Source organism: Eschrichtius robustus, chromosome 12 (assembly GCF_028021215.1).
Source record: "Eschrichtius robustus isolate mEscRob2 chromosome 12, mEscRob2.pri, whole genome shotgun sequence".
Taxonomy (NCBI): domain Eukaryota; kingdom Metazoa; phylum Chordata; class Mammalia; order Artiodactyla; family Eschrichtiidae; genus Eschrichtius; species Eschrichtius robustus.
The window spans coordinates 56,784,941-56,800,904 of NC_090835.1; positions in this window are offsets into that span (position 1 = coordinate 56,784,941).

Consider the following 15,964-nt stretch of genomic DNA (forward strand, 5'->3'; position numbering starts at 1 on the left):
ATACATTGGCCAGCCTTATTGTCTATATGCCCTCTAATTTGGGGCAAAAAATAAAATAACTGAAGTTTCTCTTGAATTCAGAGTTGGTTTTGAAACAGAATGATTCTCTGGGACGTGAAGCAGGTGACCTCCCCCATGCTTTGGAGTAGTCTAAGCCAGAGAGGGTCTTGTGGATGACAATAATCTCCTCATCATTCCTGGCTTTGGCGACATGCTCCAGAATCATCTTGAGACATACCAGAGCCACAAAGAGATTTAGGAGTATGTCAGTATTGACATGTGTCAATGCCCTTCCAGTTTTCTGCTTGGCATTTAGAGATAAGTTTTATAGATATCTAAGGTTCAACAATAAAATAAAATCATTTCAATTAACAGGTCATAGTACTTTCTCTGTGTGTGTTTGTTTTTTTTCTTTATTAGTTGTTACAAACAATTCCTTTGCAATAGGATTCTTAAAGGAACAGGGACTAAAAATATTAAATATTTATATTATTATGCCTAATATTTACTATGCGCTAGACCCTCAGCTAAGCACTTTATGATCTCAATTAAATCATCACAACAAATTTACAAAGTATAACAAATAAGGCAAATAAAATACAGAAATGTTAAATAATGTATTTAAGACTACAAACACAGAGAAGATTCATAATAGCTAAAAAGTAGAGCATGCTTATTTGCTAGTTGGATAAGGAACAGTGACATTACAATGATTCTTCTTAGTCTTCAAGTGACATCCTACTTTTGTTCCATATATGCTATCAAGTCTCCAAAGATGATCCTGCAGTGAACCACACCTCTTGGCTCCCTCCCAGGACCTGTGACTTACTCAGAGCTATTAGAATGTGGTAGAAGTGGCACATTGTGTGACTTCCAAGATTAGGTCAGAAGAAGCTTAGTATCTTCTGCTTTGGCCCCATGGAACACACTCTCTGGGACTGCTGATGTGCTTTCTCAGAGTTTGATATCCTGAGACCATCATGCTAGAGAAGCCATGTTGGCACTGCAGTTAAGCCCAGACTTCCAGCCATCCCACCAGAGTGCTTCAGACATGCAGCGAGGTTGTCTCGGACCCTCCAAACCAACCCACATGCCACAGCTGAATACCACTAAGTGACCTCAGTCAGTGGCACAGGGAGCAGAAGAATCACTCTGGAGATCCCTGCCTGATGCCTAACCCACAAAATAATGAGTATAATTACATGGCTATTGTTGAAGCCATTACATTTTGGTGTAAATGGTACCTGGAAAGAGGGTGCTCCATAACCCAAATCTTAAATATGTGACAGTGGCTTTGGGACGGGCAGTGGGTGGATGCTGGTAGTGCTTCAAGAATATTGTAAATTCAAACGCCTCAAGAGGCCACTGATGAGGACTCATATGACAGTGAGGGAAGTGTTACTTGAAGATGGGGAAGCAGGAATCCTTGTTATGTAGCGGCACACAGTTTGGCAATTTTGTTGCCTATGGAGACTTGGAAAATAGAAAGGGTACTTGAAATACTCATGGGCTTCACTGTGGAGATTTCCAGGCAGAATGCAGAAAGTGCCAACTGGCTTCTTCTACTGATTACAATAACTTACAAGAAGAAAGAGGGATGAAATAAGGAAGGAACTGTTAACTTTTTCAGTCAAATTTAGAGGAATCACAATATATTCAGGATTCGTTGGGCTTGAAAATAAAACCGTTTTCCATCCCCAGTGTCTCCCAGTAAAAGATTTTCAAAATAATAAATGGCAAGACCAAATCCAGAGCTATCACTGGAACATGGCCTTAAGGTAAATATCTCAAGTATGCAGTTGTAAGATACTTTGTTAGGATCTCAGAAAGATTTACGGGCAGACTTTTATAAACTCTCTCAGTAACAATAAGGCTTTTAAGAATTTTAAGGGTTTTGTCCCATAGCATCCATACATGTGGCCCAGATATGGAAGGACTTGTCTCAGAAAGAAATGTGGGTGTGGCTTTGTTTATTGAGGATATTATAAATTGATACAAGAAAACCACAAAATTGGTAAGGGAATCAAAACAGCTTGGAATGAAAGGGACAGAGATAGTATAAAAAATTAATTTCTATATGCAGGAAGCAGGCTAAGAAAGCTACCTTGCTGCAAACACAGACTTTTTTTTATGGAAGAGAAATCATGATTCAGAAGGAGGAGCCAAGAGCCCAAAGGTCAAAGCCAAGAGCCAGGAATAACGCACATGCAGGGTGAGAATTGGGCCTCAGTCAAGGGGAGGTGGCATGAGCCTGGTGGATTTCAGATTTGCTACAGACCTATGACTGCTCTGTACCTCCTGTTCCTTCTCTTTTTGGAGAGGACCGTCTGTTATGGTAATCCAATCTCTGTCTCACCATTTTGGGTTGAGAAACATTTCTGTTTAATTCACGGGTCTTATGATCAACAGGAAATTGATGACATATGAACAGATGAAAATATATGGACCCTTCTAAAGAATGCTCACAGTAGCTTCAATCATTATGGTCTCAAAATTGAAACAATGCAAATATCATTCAACAATGAAAGAAGCCAGACACAAAAGACTACATATTGTATGATTCTATTTATATTAAGCTCAAGAACATATGAATTAAGCTATGATGATAGGAGTTGCAGGAGAGGCTGGTTACCTCTAGGGGAAGAGGAATTGACTGGAAAATGTCATAAGGAAATCTTCTAAGGTGATGGAATATTGCAAAGCTTGGTCTGGATGATGGCTACATGGCTGGATACATATGTAAAATTAATTGTGCTATACAATTAAGGTTTGTGCATTTTTACTGTGTCAATTATATCACAATTAAAACTAAGTAAATTGGCATTGTCCTGGGAGATCCAGATGTAGTAAACACACATGGACCGAGAGAATTTTCTTAGTGCTGCACTGCTCTCTGGGTCAGTCATTAGGAGGGTTTAATAGGGCATCCCTTTCTTTTCTCCAAATATTAGCTAAGAAGGAACTTCATTTTAGTATCAGTGAATCCTTATACCAATTATGATTTAATCAGTGCTATTGTACTTCTTGTTTTCTGTTAGAATATTCTTTCATTTTTAATCATTCTCTTTGGAGGTTCTTGCGTTAATTTTGCCCTCGGTATTTCACTTTTGACTTATCCCAGTATTGGAATCCATCACTTTTCATCATCACTTTAATTTAATGTCTTTCAATGTCAGTAGTTCCTAAATCAGTCTTCAAATCACAGGCTAACAATTCATAAGCCATTAGAGCCGTATTTGTTCATAACTCTCATTGGTATTGTGCAAGTCACCTCCCCGATAGTTTTTATCACTAGGAGAAGGAACATTAATTTGCATATTAAATTATATTTTGTTTTCTGATGGGTAATCTGGTTTTGTTCTTCCCTTTTTTCTTCCTTCGCTTGAGATAAATTCACTGCTTCTTGTGTGTTCCAAATTTAAACCTGACACCTAGATAGAAGACTGACAAACAGGAAATGACTGAAGGAAGAGGCTCTTCCTACCATGTTTGATACCATCAAACAGACACTGTTTGTAAAATCTTTTTCTTTTCTTTTGTTTGGGCACAAAGGAGTGGGACAGTAATAGCATCAGTTTATACACTTATCCCTTTGTGCCTATGTTAATAATAAAAAAGTGATTGTACAATTAGTACAGTCTCTTCCAGTTCTCGCTATGTAATTTGGTCTGGATCAACAAATTCTTGCCTAAGATTTGGCCTAGATTATTTAGCTCAACACCCTTTGCCTGAAGAGTTACAAACCAATAATGATAATAAAATGCAATGTGTCCCTTTTGGGGCATTTTCCCTAACCCTTAGAGAAGAGTAATTGTGTGTTCCTATTTCCTTCATTCCTCATGAATGGAGGCTGTCCTCTGCTGACTCAGTGCATGAACTTCAAGCCAATCTCTTAGATAAAAGGCTTCCATCTTCTAAACAAAAGTGATACTGGAAATAGGCCATGGTTTAGGTGTGAAATTCAGGATGTTTTTTAACTAACCATGTAGGCCAACCTTGGATTAACTTTTTAAATTAGGCTTTCAATCATAAGGTTAGTATGGGCTCATTATGACCATTGAAACTGTGCAGAAGCATATTTTCTAAAAAAGTAAAAGTCTCCCCTGCCCTCTGCCTCCCACCTTCACTCCCTTCCCCACAAAGTAACCATCATCACCAGTCTGCAGGGGTCTTTCCCTTTCCATGCATTTCCACTTAAATACCTCATGTATCTATGTAACTGTTTTTTTCTCTCCCTTTACCTAAATGAAGCTGTACTGGACAGAATGACCCAAAATTTAGTTTGTTCTCTTAAAAATATTATGTGGATATCTTATCTTATTACTGAGTAATTTATCTCTTCAAACATTTTGAAATAAAAAATTTTGTGGTTAATTTTTAAAATTATTCTTACTTTTTACAAATAATATACTGTCTTGATAGAAATTAAAATACTACAGATGGGGCTGAAGTTCCTTTGAATCCCTGCTTTGATTTCTGTCCCACCCTCAACACTCTCTGGGTCACCACTGTGAGCAGCTTTGTAAATGTCCTTCCAGACCTTATTCTTCGCATTTACATACCATTATTTACAAATTCGTAACAATTTATAGTAGTGTTTTGTATATGTGTTTAACTTAAATAGTTTTCCACTGTATGTAATGTTCTACCTTGTTTTTTTTTTTCACTCAGCAACTTGTTCTGGAGACCAGTTCATGTGAATACACACAAATCTACCCCCATTCTTTTAACTAGAGTACATTTTGCTTAGCACCTCCGTTATTAATGATTATTTTAGTTGTCTCTATTTTTGCATGCTTATAAAGAATGCTATATAACTCTTGTAACTTTAAATGTAGTTCCTTATATCATAATTATACAAAATATATACATTTATTAATGCATTAAAAGCAATACTCGCCTACCAAAATTTGTAGTTTATGACTAGAATTTTATTTAACTGGTAAAATTTCATTTAACTGATAATAATTTTATTTAACTGATAATATTTAATTTTATTTAACTGATAATAAATTTTATTTAACTGATAATAAAAAATGCAGTAAAATATGTGACTTTGTCAATAATTTTGACAACATCAAAATGCTTCCTTTTGCACAGGAACGAAGGAAGTTAGTGTGAAGTGGAATTACTGGGTCACAGAGGTATGTGTTTTTGTTTGTTTGTTTCAATAAATACCACTGAATTGGCCTCAGAACTGTCTGTACCAATTTCAGTTCCCCTTCCTTCACACTATCACTAACACTTGATATTGTCAGGTTTTAAAATTTTTATCAATCTGATAGGTTAAGAATGGATTGTAATTTGCAATGCCCTGATTATTAGTGAGGTTTAGCATCTTTTCTTAGTCATTTGTGTTTTTATTTCTGTAAATGACTTGTTTATATCCCTTGTCTATTTTGCTCTCATGTGTTTTATCTTTGTTTATTGATTTGTAGAAATACTTTGTATAGTTTGGATATTGATCCATGTTGTATTTACATACGATACAAATATCTTTTTCCAAATTTGTCACTTCACTTTGAACTTTGTTCATGGTATTTTGTAATAGAGATTTATTTAAATTTTGATATTGTCAAATTTATTGGCAAGGTTGTGGGCATATTCTTCTAAATTTTCTTCACTAGCACTTAAATAAAGTATCAAGGTTACTAGCTTTGATGGGTAATTTTATTTGTGAACTTGACTGGGCCATGACATGCCCAGATAGCTGGTTAATCATTGTCTCTGGGTGTGTCTGTGAGGGTGTTTTTGGAAGAGATTAGCAGTTGAATAAAGCATAAAGCCCTTCCCATTATGGGTGGGCATCATCCAATCCACTGTGAGCCTGAATAGCACAAAAATGTGGAAGAAGATTCAGTTAACTGGGCTTGACTGCTTGGGCTGCAACATCCATCTCTCTTGCCATTGGTGCTCCTGTTTCCAGGCCTTCAGACCCGGATTGGAGTCTACACTATCAGCTCTCTGACTCTCAACTCTTTGAGCTACATCACCAGCTTTCCTCGGCCTCCAGCTTGCAGACAGCAGATAGTGGGGCTTCTCAGCGTCCATAACTGCATGAGCCAATATATTGTAATTAACCTCTCTCTCTATATATATATATATATGTATATATATATACTCACACACACAGACACACACACAAACAGAAAATTATAATATATAAAACAAAATTTTAATATATATAATTTTATATATGTTATATATATAACAACAGTATATATAAATATAACATATAATATATATAATTTTTATATATATAAATATCTGAAGATTTGTCAGGGAAGAGATTCATTCTTTGAAGGATAAATGAAGAGGTGTACATATACAAATTATGTATTTTGTAGGCAGACTTTTTTAACGTACTGATAAAATTAACATATTTTGGTATAACCATTCTATACCAAGACTGTGCTAAAGGTCGCAAGGTTTACATACAGGGGCAAGGTGTAATGTCATGGGAATTTAAGAGAGAGATTTGATCTCTCTGCTGTTGGTGGTGGCAATGGTGTATTTGGGGGAGAGCAGGATTACAGAGGGCCTGGTGGTATTTAAGATATTTCTTGATTTTATGCAAGATTACAAGTGGCCACAAATTATTTGACACTGTTCCCATCGAACGTGGACTGGCCTGTGACTGCTTTTGTAAGCAGAGATTGCCACTAGTGACACCCGGCCACGTTTGGACCTACCTTTTCAGAGGACTACTGGCAGCTTCCGCTTTGGTTTCTGGGCACCCTCAGTCGCCATGATGACCTTGGGTTAGCAAGAGAGGAGCCAAGGTGAGCCCAGTCCTCCCGCTGCTCCTGCCAAGGCACCAGGACATAAGTAAAGCCATCTTGGAGCTTCCAGATATGTTTAGCAACCTTGAACATCACCCAGCATCCCTTTTGATCCCATGTGCCTGAATTCCTGATCCAGGAAATTGTGACGCGTAGTAAACCAGCTTATGTTTTCAATCACTGGGTTTTGCGGTGATTTGTTATGCAGCAATAAATAATTGGAACAAAAGCCAATATAAGAGCATGATCTAAAAAGAAAGAAAATGCTGCAGTTGTAGTTTAAGTCTCAAGATGACAGAGCTTGCAACATGAATTCCTTGCAATTTAAATCTTTCACTTATTTTACAATAACAGAGTGCCATTCTTTCATACATATTTTTGTGGTATACCCACAGACTTCTCACAGAGCAAACACAAACCCTAACAGAATCATCTAGAAATAAATTCCAATGTCTGCCCTTGAAACAATTAGGTGTTTTTGGTACTGTCAGTCTAGTGCAAAGTATGAGCACTGTGGTTTGATTCAGCGTGGGATCTGCATTGTAAGTATCAGGACAGGAGAGGATGGGGGGTCAGCAGGCACCATTTTCTTATTTTACACTTGACAAACTGTGCCTGAGAGAGACTGAGTGACCTGGCTAAGGACTCATAGGGATTAGTGGCAGAACCTAGAACAGACTTTGGATTCCTGACCCTTCTGGAGCCTTTTTGCTGTACTGCATTGCCAGCCTCAAGCACATGTGTGGGCATGTGTGTGTGCACAGACCCACTGGGCACCAAAAGATTATTTGGCCTTAAAATTGTATAACTCATTAATTTAAAAACTATGTTACAATCTGATTTCTAGGACCAAACAATCATTTTAACCACCAGTGTATACAGTAATGTGCTAGTAAATGTTTAACAACTGCTTCTCTGAAAACAAAAGAAGTCCTAATTTGTAGCATTTGCTAAATGCTGTGGTGTAGGTGATCCCATTGTGGCCAAATTCAAGCTACCATTGCAAGGTTACCTGACATGAACTTGGGAGTTGGGTAGAGAAGTACAGGGGCGAGCTGGCCCAGCATGCCAAGGAGGACACCACTTCAGGAAAAGTCAACATAAACACGCCTGTCTTAATTTGAAAGAGACACATCTGAAGTGATTACTCACAAAAGACTCTTTAAGAAATGAGTCACTGTATTGCTTCTTCGAAGAGCTGGAACTTTTAAGTACATTTAAATATTATTGGGGGAACAATATTTCAATTTACGTATAGCATATAAGTAATGAATTATTGCCAAAAACATTGATAGCCCTTGTGGACAATACTCACCAAATTTTCCCCATGCCCCTCACATTTCCCAGACTCCCTTGCCATTGGGTCAGACCCACGTGACAACTTTGGACCAATGGCTTATGAATTGAAGTGATGTGCGTAACCTCTGGACCAAGGTAGTCAAGGGCTGTGAGTTCTTTGTCCTGCACAAAGCCCGGAGGCCAGAGGCTGAAGTGGCGGCATCACAGAATGAAGGGAGCCTGAATTCTTGAATCAATAAATGGAAGACAATGCTGCTGACCCTCCAGACTTTGCAAGAACAAGAAAAAATTTTATGTCTAAAGCCATTGAGATTTGGGGGGTTGCTACTACACCACAGCAAGGATTATCTTGACTAATAAAGTTATAAAATCAATTTGAGAGCCAACTTCCTTTTCAAGGTACTTTTCATATATTTGAACTGGTGGAAACAAGAAAAAGACATGACTTAGAAGAATGAAAATGAGATAAAAATGAGCCTCCAATTTCCTATTAACCAGCAACTGTTTCTGATGCTTTTTAATATGGGAATAAGGCTCATAGACTATTAGGAAGCCTTTTATATATAACATTACTTTTTTTAATAGAATTTTTATTTTTTTATTTTTATTTATTTTTTAGTAAATTATTTTATTTATTTATATTTGGCTCTGTTAAGCCTTCGTTGCTGCACACGGGCTTTCTCTAGTTGCAGCGAGCGGGGGCTACTCTGTTGTGGTGCATGGGCTTCTCATTGCGGTGGCTTCTCTTGTTGCAGAGCACAGGCACTAGGCACGCAGGCTTCAGTAGTTGTGGCACATGGGCTTAGTTGCTCCACGGCATGTGGGGTCTTCCCGGACCAGGAATCAAACCCATGTCCCAGGCATTGGCAGGTGGATTCTTAATGACTGCACCACCGGGGAAGTCCCTATAGCATTAATTTTTATTTGGAGGCCTAACCAATTAAAATTATAACAATAATGTTTATATGTCTCTTTTAGAGCTATCAAATCATTTTCATGTCCTATATGAATTAGTTACTTCATTCATTTATTTATTCATTAAACAACTATTTATTGAATGTTTGTGATATTCTGGTGTGAGATGTTGGGAATATAATGGTGAGAAAAAAAACAGCATAGACTCTGCCCTCACAGAAGTTGGAATCTGGGGGGTTACACAGAAGTTAATCAAATAATCTAACAGTTTAAAGAGCTTTGAAGGAAAAGCATGGGATGCTGTGAAAATGTAACAGGGGCATTTCTTTGATGAGTTAGTGGTTGAAGTGGTAAGACAAATGACAATCCTTTCCCTGAGGGAAGTGATATTTGAATGGAAATATGAAAGATCAATAAGAATGAAAATAAAGAGAGGAATAAGTGGGAAGAGAGTATTAGTTTCTTATGGCTGCTGTAACAAATTACCACAAACAGTGACATACATGAACACAATTTATTATCTTACAGTTCTGGGGTTCAGAAGTCTAAAATGGGGTCAGCAAGGCTTCATTCCTTCTGGAGGCTTCAGGGCAGAACCTGTTTAAGGGAAGGATTGCCTCTTCCAGATTCTAGCGCCCACCACGTGCCTTGGCTCCTGGCCCTCTACCGACAACAGCATCGTTCTGCTTCTGTGGTGTTGACTCAGAACCTCCTGCCTTCCTCTTATAACGACCCTGTGGGCCATCTGGATAATCCAGATAATCTTCCCATCTCAGGATCCTTAACTTAGTTACACTTTATAAAGTCCCCTTTGTCATATCAAGTAACATATTGACAGGTTTTGGGGATTATGACATGGACATCTTTGGGGGCCGTTATTTTGTCTACCAGAGTGTGTGAGACAGAGGGAACAGCATTTATGAAAACCCAGAAGTATAGGGAGCTTGTCTCATTGCAGAAACAGAATAAAGCACTGTGACCAGAGTGTCACAGTAAGGGGGGGACACTGATCTGAGATTGGCCTGGAAAGAGATGCCAGGCTGGGTCCTGCAGAAACTTGGCACCTTAGCCAGCTCAGGCTGCTGTAACAAAATGCCATAGACTAGGTGGCTTAAACCACAGACAGTTATTTCTCACAGTCCTGGAGGTGGTGAGTCAAGATCGAGGTGCTGGCCTATTTGGTTCCTGGTGAGGCCTCTTCCTGGCTTTCCCAGATGACTATCTTCTTGCTGTGTCCTCATGTGGTGCAGAGAACAAGAGCAAGCTCTCTGGTCTCTTCCTATAGGGACACTAATCTCACCATGAGGGTCCCACCCTCACAATCTCACCTAAACCTAATCACCTCTAAATACCATCACACCAGGGGTTAGAGCTTCAACATATGAATTCTGAGAGGTACCCAATTCCCTTCATAGCATCTGTAAACTACTTCAAAGGTTTGGGTCTATGATTATCCTAGAACACCTGGAAACATCTCTGTTTACCAAGAAGAGATCACCTAAATGAACTTTCAAGACTGTTTCTAGCCCTGAAGTGCTGTGGAATCCAAAATGTACCAATTAAAATTCATAATAATTCCATCTTGTAAAATGCAGATAATATTAGTATCTGCAACACAGAGTTGATGTGAAGACAGAAAAAAAACCTCATGTAAAGCATTTATAACAGTGTCGGGCACATAAGAAGCACTATATAAATATTAGCAATTATTCCCTAACTATGCTAAATGAAGTCTTATGGATCTATAAGGATCTATATTAGAGTTACCTGTCTCTGCGGGATTTTTAAATGAAAGATGAGTGAGTTGGGGTGGGTGGAGGATGAGGAAGCAACACAATTCAGACTGAAAAAGAAATGGCAAGCTAGGGAGTATGAAACAACAACAAAAAACCCAAATAAAGTGGCTATCTAATTGTGTCCCTGGTGAATCCAGTTCAAAGGGACAAGACAGACTGAGTGCATAATAGAACAAATGAAGCACAGTTTGAAAATCTCTGGGAATTCTGAGACGTCTTAGGCTTCCCTTGATGGAGCTGAAAATTGTAGTGAGCAGAATGCCAGACCCACGGTGTATTATCAAAGGACAGGGACCACTTATTCAAGCTAGACACTTAGTGCTGTCACACTGATGTGACAGAGAGTGGCACTCAAGCACAGACACGGGGCCACTTTAGTCAGGATAAATATTCCTCTGTGTTGTAGTATATTCTGGGTTGAAATCTGCTAAGGCATACAGACATTGTTTTTAAGTTAGTCTAGAATGACACATTTTCTACACAGCTTGTAAGAAGTACTGTACTGCTGACTAGTAGGTAGGGCTTAATGTTGTTTGACTTTATACTGTCTTGGGTTGGGTTTCCCCGGAACAGACATTGGGACAAGGATTTGAGTGTAAGTAGCTTATTTGGGAGGAGATCCCAGGAACTGAAGTGAGGCAGGGAAGGGAAATCAGCCAGTACGGGGTCGGGGGGCGGGGCGGGTGGGGGGAGCTAAAGAGCAGATTTCTGCTGTGGGCACTGGGACCCAGACCCCTGGAGCTCTCAGGATGGCACAGAAACCTCCTTAGGGTTGCCCTCTCCCCAGGGAATGTACACTCCCATCTGTCGTTGGCTGAGGACTGCTTGGGGGAGGGGAGGCCAACATTTGGGGGCCAAACCTTCTCTTCCAGTCCGAGAAAGGCCTCCTGGTGTGCTTGAGGTAGAAGCTGTAAGCATCTACCTACCCGACAGAAAGTGCCAAGAGGATACGGCCCCTGCTGTGTGGATCTCAAACTTAACATTCTTGGCATGTATGAAATATATTGAAATGTAAACAGCATGACTCAGACCTCTCTTGCCTACCCATGGATATCACTCTAACAATTTTCTCCTCTCTCCTCTGCATCATCAAAATTTCCCTCTCAGCTGGATATGGTTTTGCATAATTATAAAAACATGCCCTGTCATTTTCCCATCATGATTCCACTTCTCCCTCTAGTTGATGCCAGATTCCTCTCTTTCCATTTACAGAAATCTCATTGAAAAAAATTTTGTACTCTATGTCTATAATTATTTTCCTTTACTTCTGGAATCAATTAGAAACATTTTTGCCCCAAAAATAGATTTTCAAAAGATCACCTGTGAAAATCAACAAAAAATAAGTAACATTGTATTTGGTTTGTTTAGTTTTGGTTGTTTTAACAGAAAGTAATGGTGCTGGTAATAGACATAAGACCAGTCTCTTGCTGTTAAGTTTATACTGTATTTAGCAACTTATAGATAGATAAGTCAAGGTCATCAGTACCTTTCATGACAGCAAACCAAATGATCAATTCTCAACCCTATTTTACTAGGTTTCTTTGACACAGTTTTTTATTCTCTCTTTTTTGATAAAAATTTTTTTCCACTTGGACATCACATTCTCTTGGTTCCTCCCCCTGACTTATTTGTTTCTTTTGCTGAAACTTTGCTGGTTCCTCCTTATCTCTCTGACTTCAAAATACTGGTGCATCCCCACCCTTAATCTCAGCCCTTTGACATCTTCTCTTTTCCATCTACTCTTTGGTGATATTTATTGGTTTAATGACTTCAAATACCATCTTTATGCTAATGACTCCCAAATTTATCAGCTCAGGATTGTCTTCATAACTTGTTTCCATTCAAGTGGTTCTTACCTCAGGATGGTTATGCCCCCCATTCCCACTTTGAAAGATATTTAGCAATGACTGCAGACATTTTTGGTTGCCACCACTGGGGGGATGGGTGCTACTTGCACCCACTGGGTAGAGGCCAGGGATGTGGCTAAACATCTAACAATGCACAGGACGCCCCACAACAAAGAGTAATCCAGACTCAGACATCCACAGTGCTGATGGGGAGGACCTGCTCCATTCTCATTCATACAACAGCCATTTAAGATATCCACGGGATGTCTAACCAACATCTCAAACTTAACAGCTCCAAGACTCAGCTCTGACCAATGCATCCCTCCCCAGTTCAATTAAAGGCATCTCTACCTTTAGAATTGCTCAAGCAGAAAAAGTTGGAGTCATCCTTGGCAACTCTCCCAGCCCACAGCCAGTCCATCAGCAAGCTCTATGGCTCAATCTTGAAATCTCCTTACCTTTATGCTATTACCCAGGTTCAGACCAACACCATCTGCTACCTGAATTATTGCCTGCATTTCCAAATATTCCACCCCCCACCCCTCAGGTCTCCTGTAGTCTATCTGCAACCTGAAAGACAGTGGTACACTTAAAATACATGTGGAGTCAGGTCACACTTCTGCTCAACATCTTCCAATAACCTCTGGTGTCACTTAGAGTAGAAGTCAACATCCTCTCAAATTAATTAAAGGTACATTAGGCTCATCAGCAAAACATGGAGCAAAAAGAAGACTTGCACACAGTTTCTAAGAGCATCAAATGACAGAGCCACTTTGGAAAATCACTAGACATTATCTGGTGAAGGTGCAAATTAACACATCCTACAGTCCAGCAATTTCACTCCTAGGTATACACCTGGAGCTGAGAAATTCCTGCTCCTGTGTACAGCAAGTTGCTCATAACAAAAACTGAAGACAAGCTAAATATACATAGATAAGAGAGTGGATAACCAAGTTCAAGTACAATAAAACGTGAATGAATTCCAGCTATATCCACAACATTGATGAATCTCAAAATAATATTGAGAAACAAAAGCAAGTTGCAGATGAATTTATATATATACACACATACATATATACATGAAGTATATATGAGTGAAGCACAAAGGCATTTAAAAACTAAACAATATATATATATCTCAACAGATATAGTTGATAACTGATAACAAAAGGTAAGAGAGTGAACAACACAAAATAGTGGATACTGGTTACCTGGTTGGGGAGGCAAGAAAATAGGCTTTTAGATGAACACCCAGGGAGTTAACATCAAAGGTTTTTGTAATATTCAGTTTTTTGAGCTGGGTGGCAGATCCTCATGACACTATAATTTTTTAAACTATACACATATTGTATATTGTGCCACATGCAAATATTTTGTGTACATTTTACTAGTATCAATTTCTATGGAATTAAAAGCAAAAGACTCTTGCATGTATAACCCTTATATATTGGGTTAGCCAAAAAGTTCGTTCGGGTTTTTCTGTAACATCTTCCGTACATCTTCCGTAACATTAATACTGTATCCTTCTAACCCAGAGAAAAGTCAACTGGTGAGTTTTAAACAACAAAAACCCAATATCACTACACACTTCTGCACGTATTAGCTGTTACTTTCTTTGTAGCTATCATGTGACTTGGAAATGAATACAGGGAAGGTGTTTAAAAATGGGACAGCAGTGGTAAAAAAATTTTTTTTTTATAGTTAGTGTGTAGATGGTTTATGAGTCAGGGTTTGGGGGGAAAATTGCACTGTTTTAGTTACCTATTACTGTGTAACAAGTTACCAAACACTTAGCAGTTTAAGATAACATGCCTGTATTATTTCAGTTTCTATGGATCAGGAATCTTGCTAAAACTTAGATCCTCTGCTTAGGGTCTCACAGGGCTGGAATCAAGGTGTGGACTGGGCTGTGTTTTCATTTGGGGACTCAACTGGGGAGAATCCCTTTGAAGCTCAGAGTTCATTTCCCCATGGCTGTAGGGTTGGGGTTTAGCTCTTGCTGGTTGTTAGCTGGAGGCTGTGTGCACACCCAGAGGCTGCTTGCAGTCCTGGTCACACGGTCACTTCTCCTACGTGGCCACTTCCTTCATCAAGGAGAGGCTCTAGAATGCACCTGTTTTAGCGAGAAGAGTCTTACACAACATAATGCAACCACAGGAGTGACATCCCAACACTTTTGCCACATTCTCAAGGGGAGAAGATTGCACACAGGCAAGAACACCAGGAGGGGGGATCATGGGGGGCCACCTTAGAGTCTGCCCGCTGCACGCACACATGAAAAAAGATGATTGATGAGAGTTTAATGAAGGGTCTATTTACAAAGAAAGGTATGGGCAAGATTAAGAGTTGCCAGCAGGGGATCTGAAGCACCCCAGGGCTACCAACACCAGGGAGACTTTATCACTCCCAGGCTCAGGAGAGGGCTAGGGGCTGGGAATACAATGGACAGAGAGGGCTGGATGCCCAACAGCGGGTGCAGCTCTGACCAGGGGGCACAACCACTGCTAACTTGTAGCCTAGAAAGGAGAGGGCAGGGGCATATATAGTCCAACCAGCAGTTTTCAAAGTGTGGTGTGGGGAATCCTTGGTGTCCCCAAGCCCTTTCATAGCTATTTTCAAAAGTATTTTCATAATAATACTGAGATATTTGTGTTGTTTTCTCTTTCTCTTGAGTATACAGTAGAATTTTTCAGGGACTACATAATGTGATATGGCAACAGATTGAATGCAGAAGCAGATATGAGAATACAGCTGCCCTCTATTAAGCCAGCTATTAAGGAGATTTGCAAAAATGTAAACCTGTCAGTTTTATCACTAATTATTGTTTGTTTGGAAAAATATATTTTTCATAAAACATTTTAATTACTTTAATGTACTATGGAATTATTGTTATTTTTCAAGTACATTAATAAGTTAATGTAAAAATTTCCAATAGATGTAATTTTTCTCTATATCATTTTCTATATCAGTCTATTTTATCATATATCTATGTCAACAGATACAAGTTTTTCAGTTTTAATTTCTAATATGGTAAAATCAATAGATACAATTTTTGTGTTAATTTCTAATATCAATAGATACAGTTTTTATCTTTTAAGAGTGTAAATGAGTCCCAAGACCAAAATGTTTGAGGCCCGTTGCCAAAATCCCATCCTTCCTCCACTTTCTGCTGTCCTGAGGGTGGTTCACATTGGCTGAACAAAAGTGGAAGCCAGGAGAGAAGCCGTCAGCCTGGTGGATGTAGCCACAAAAGTCAGACTTCCTTTTGACTCTTTGGGTCTTGAGTAACTCCCATCCTTATCTCCCTCCTCACTTCATACAGCTT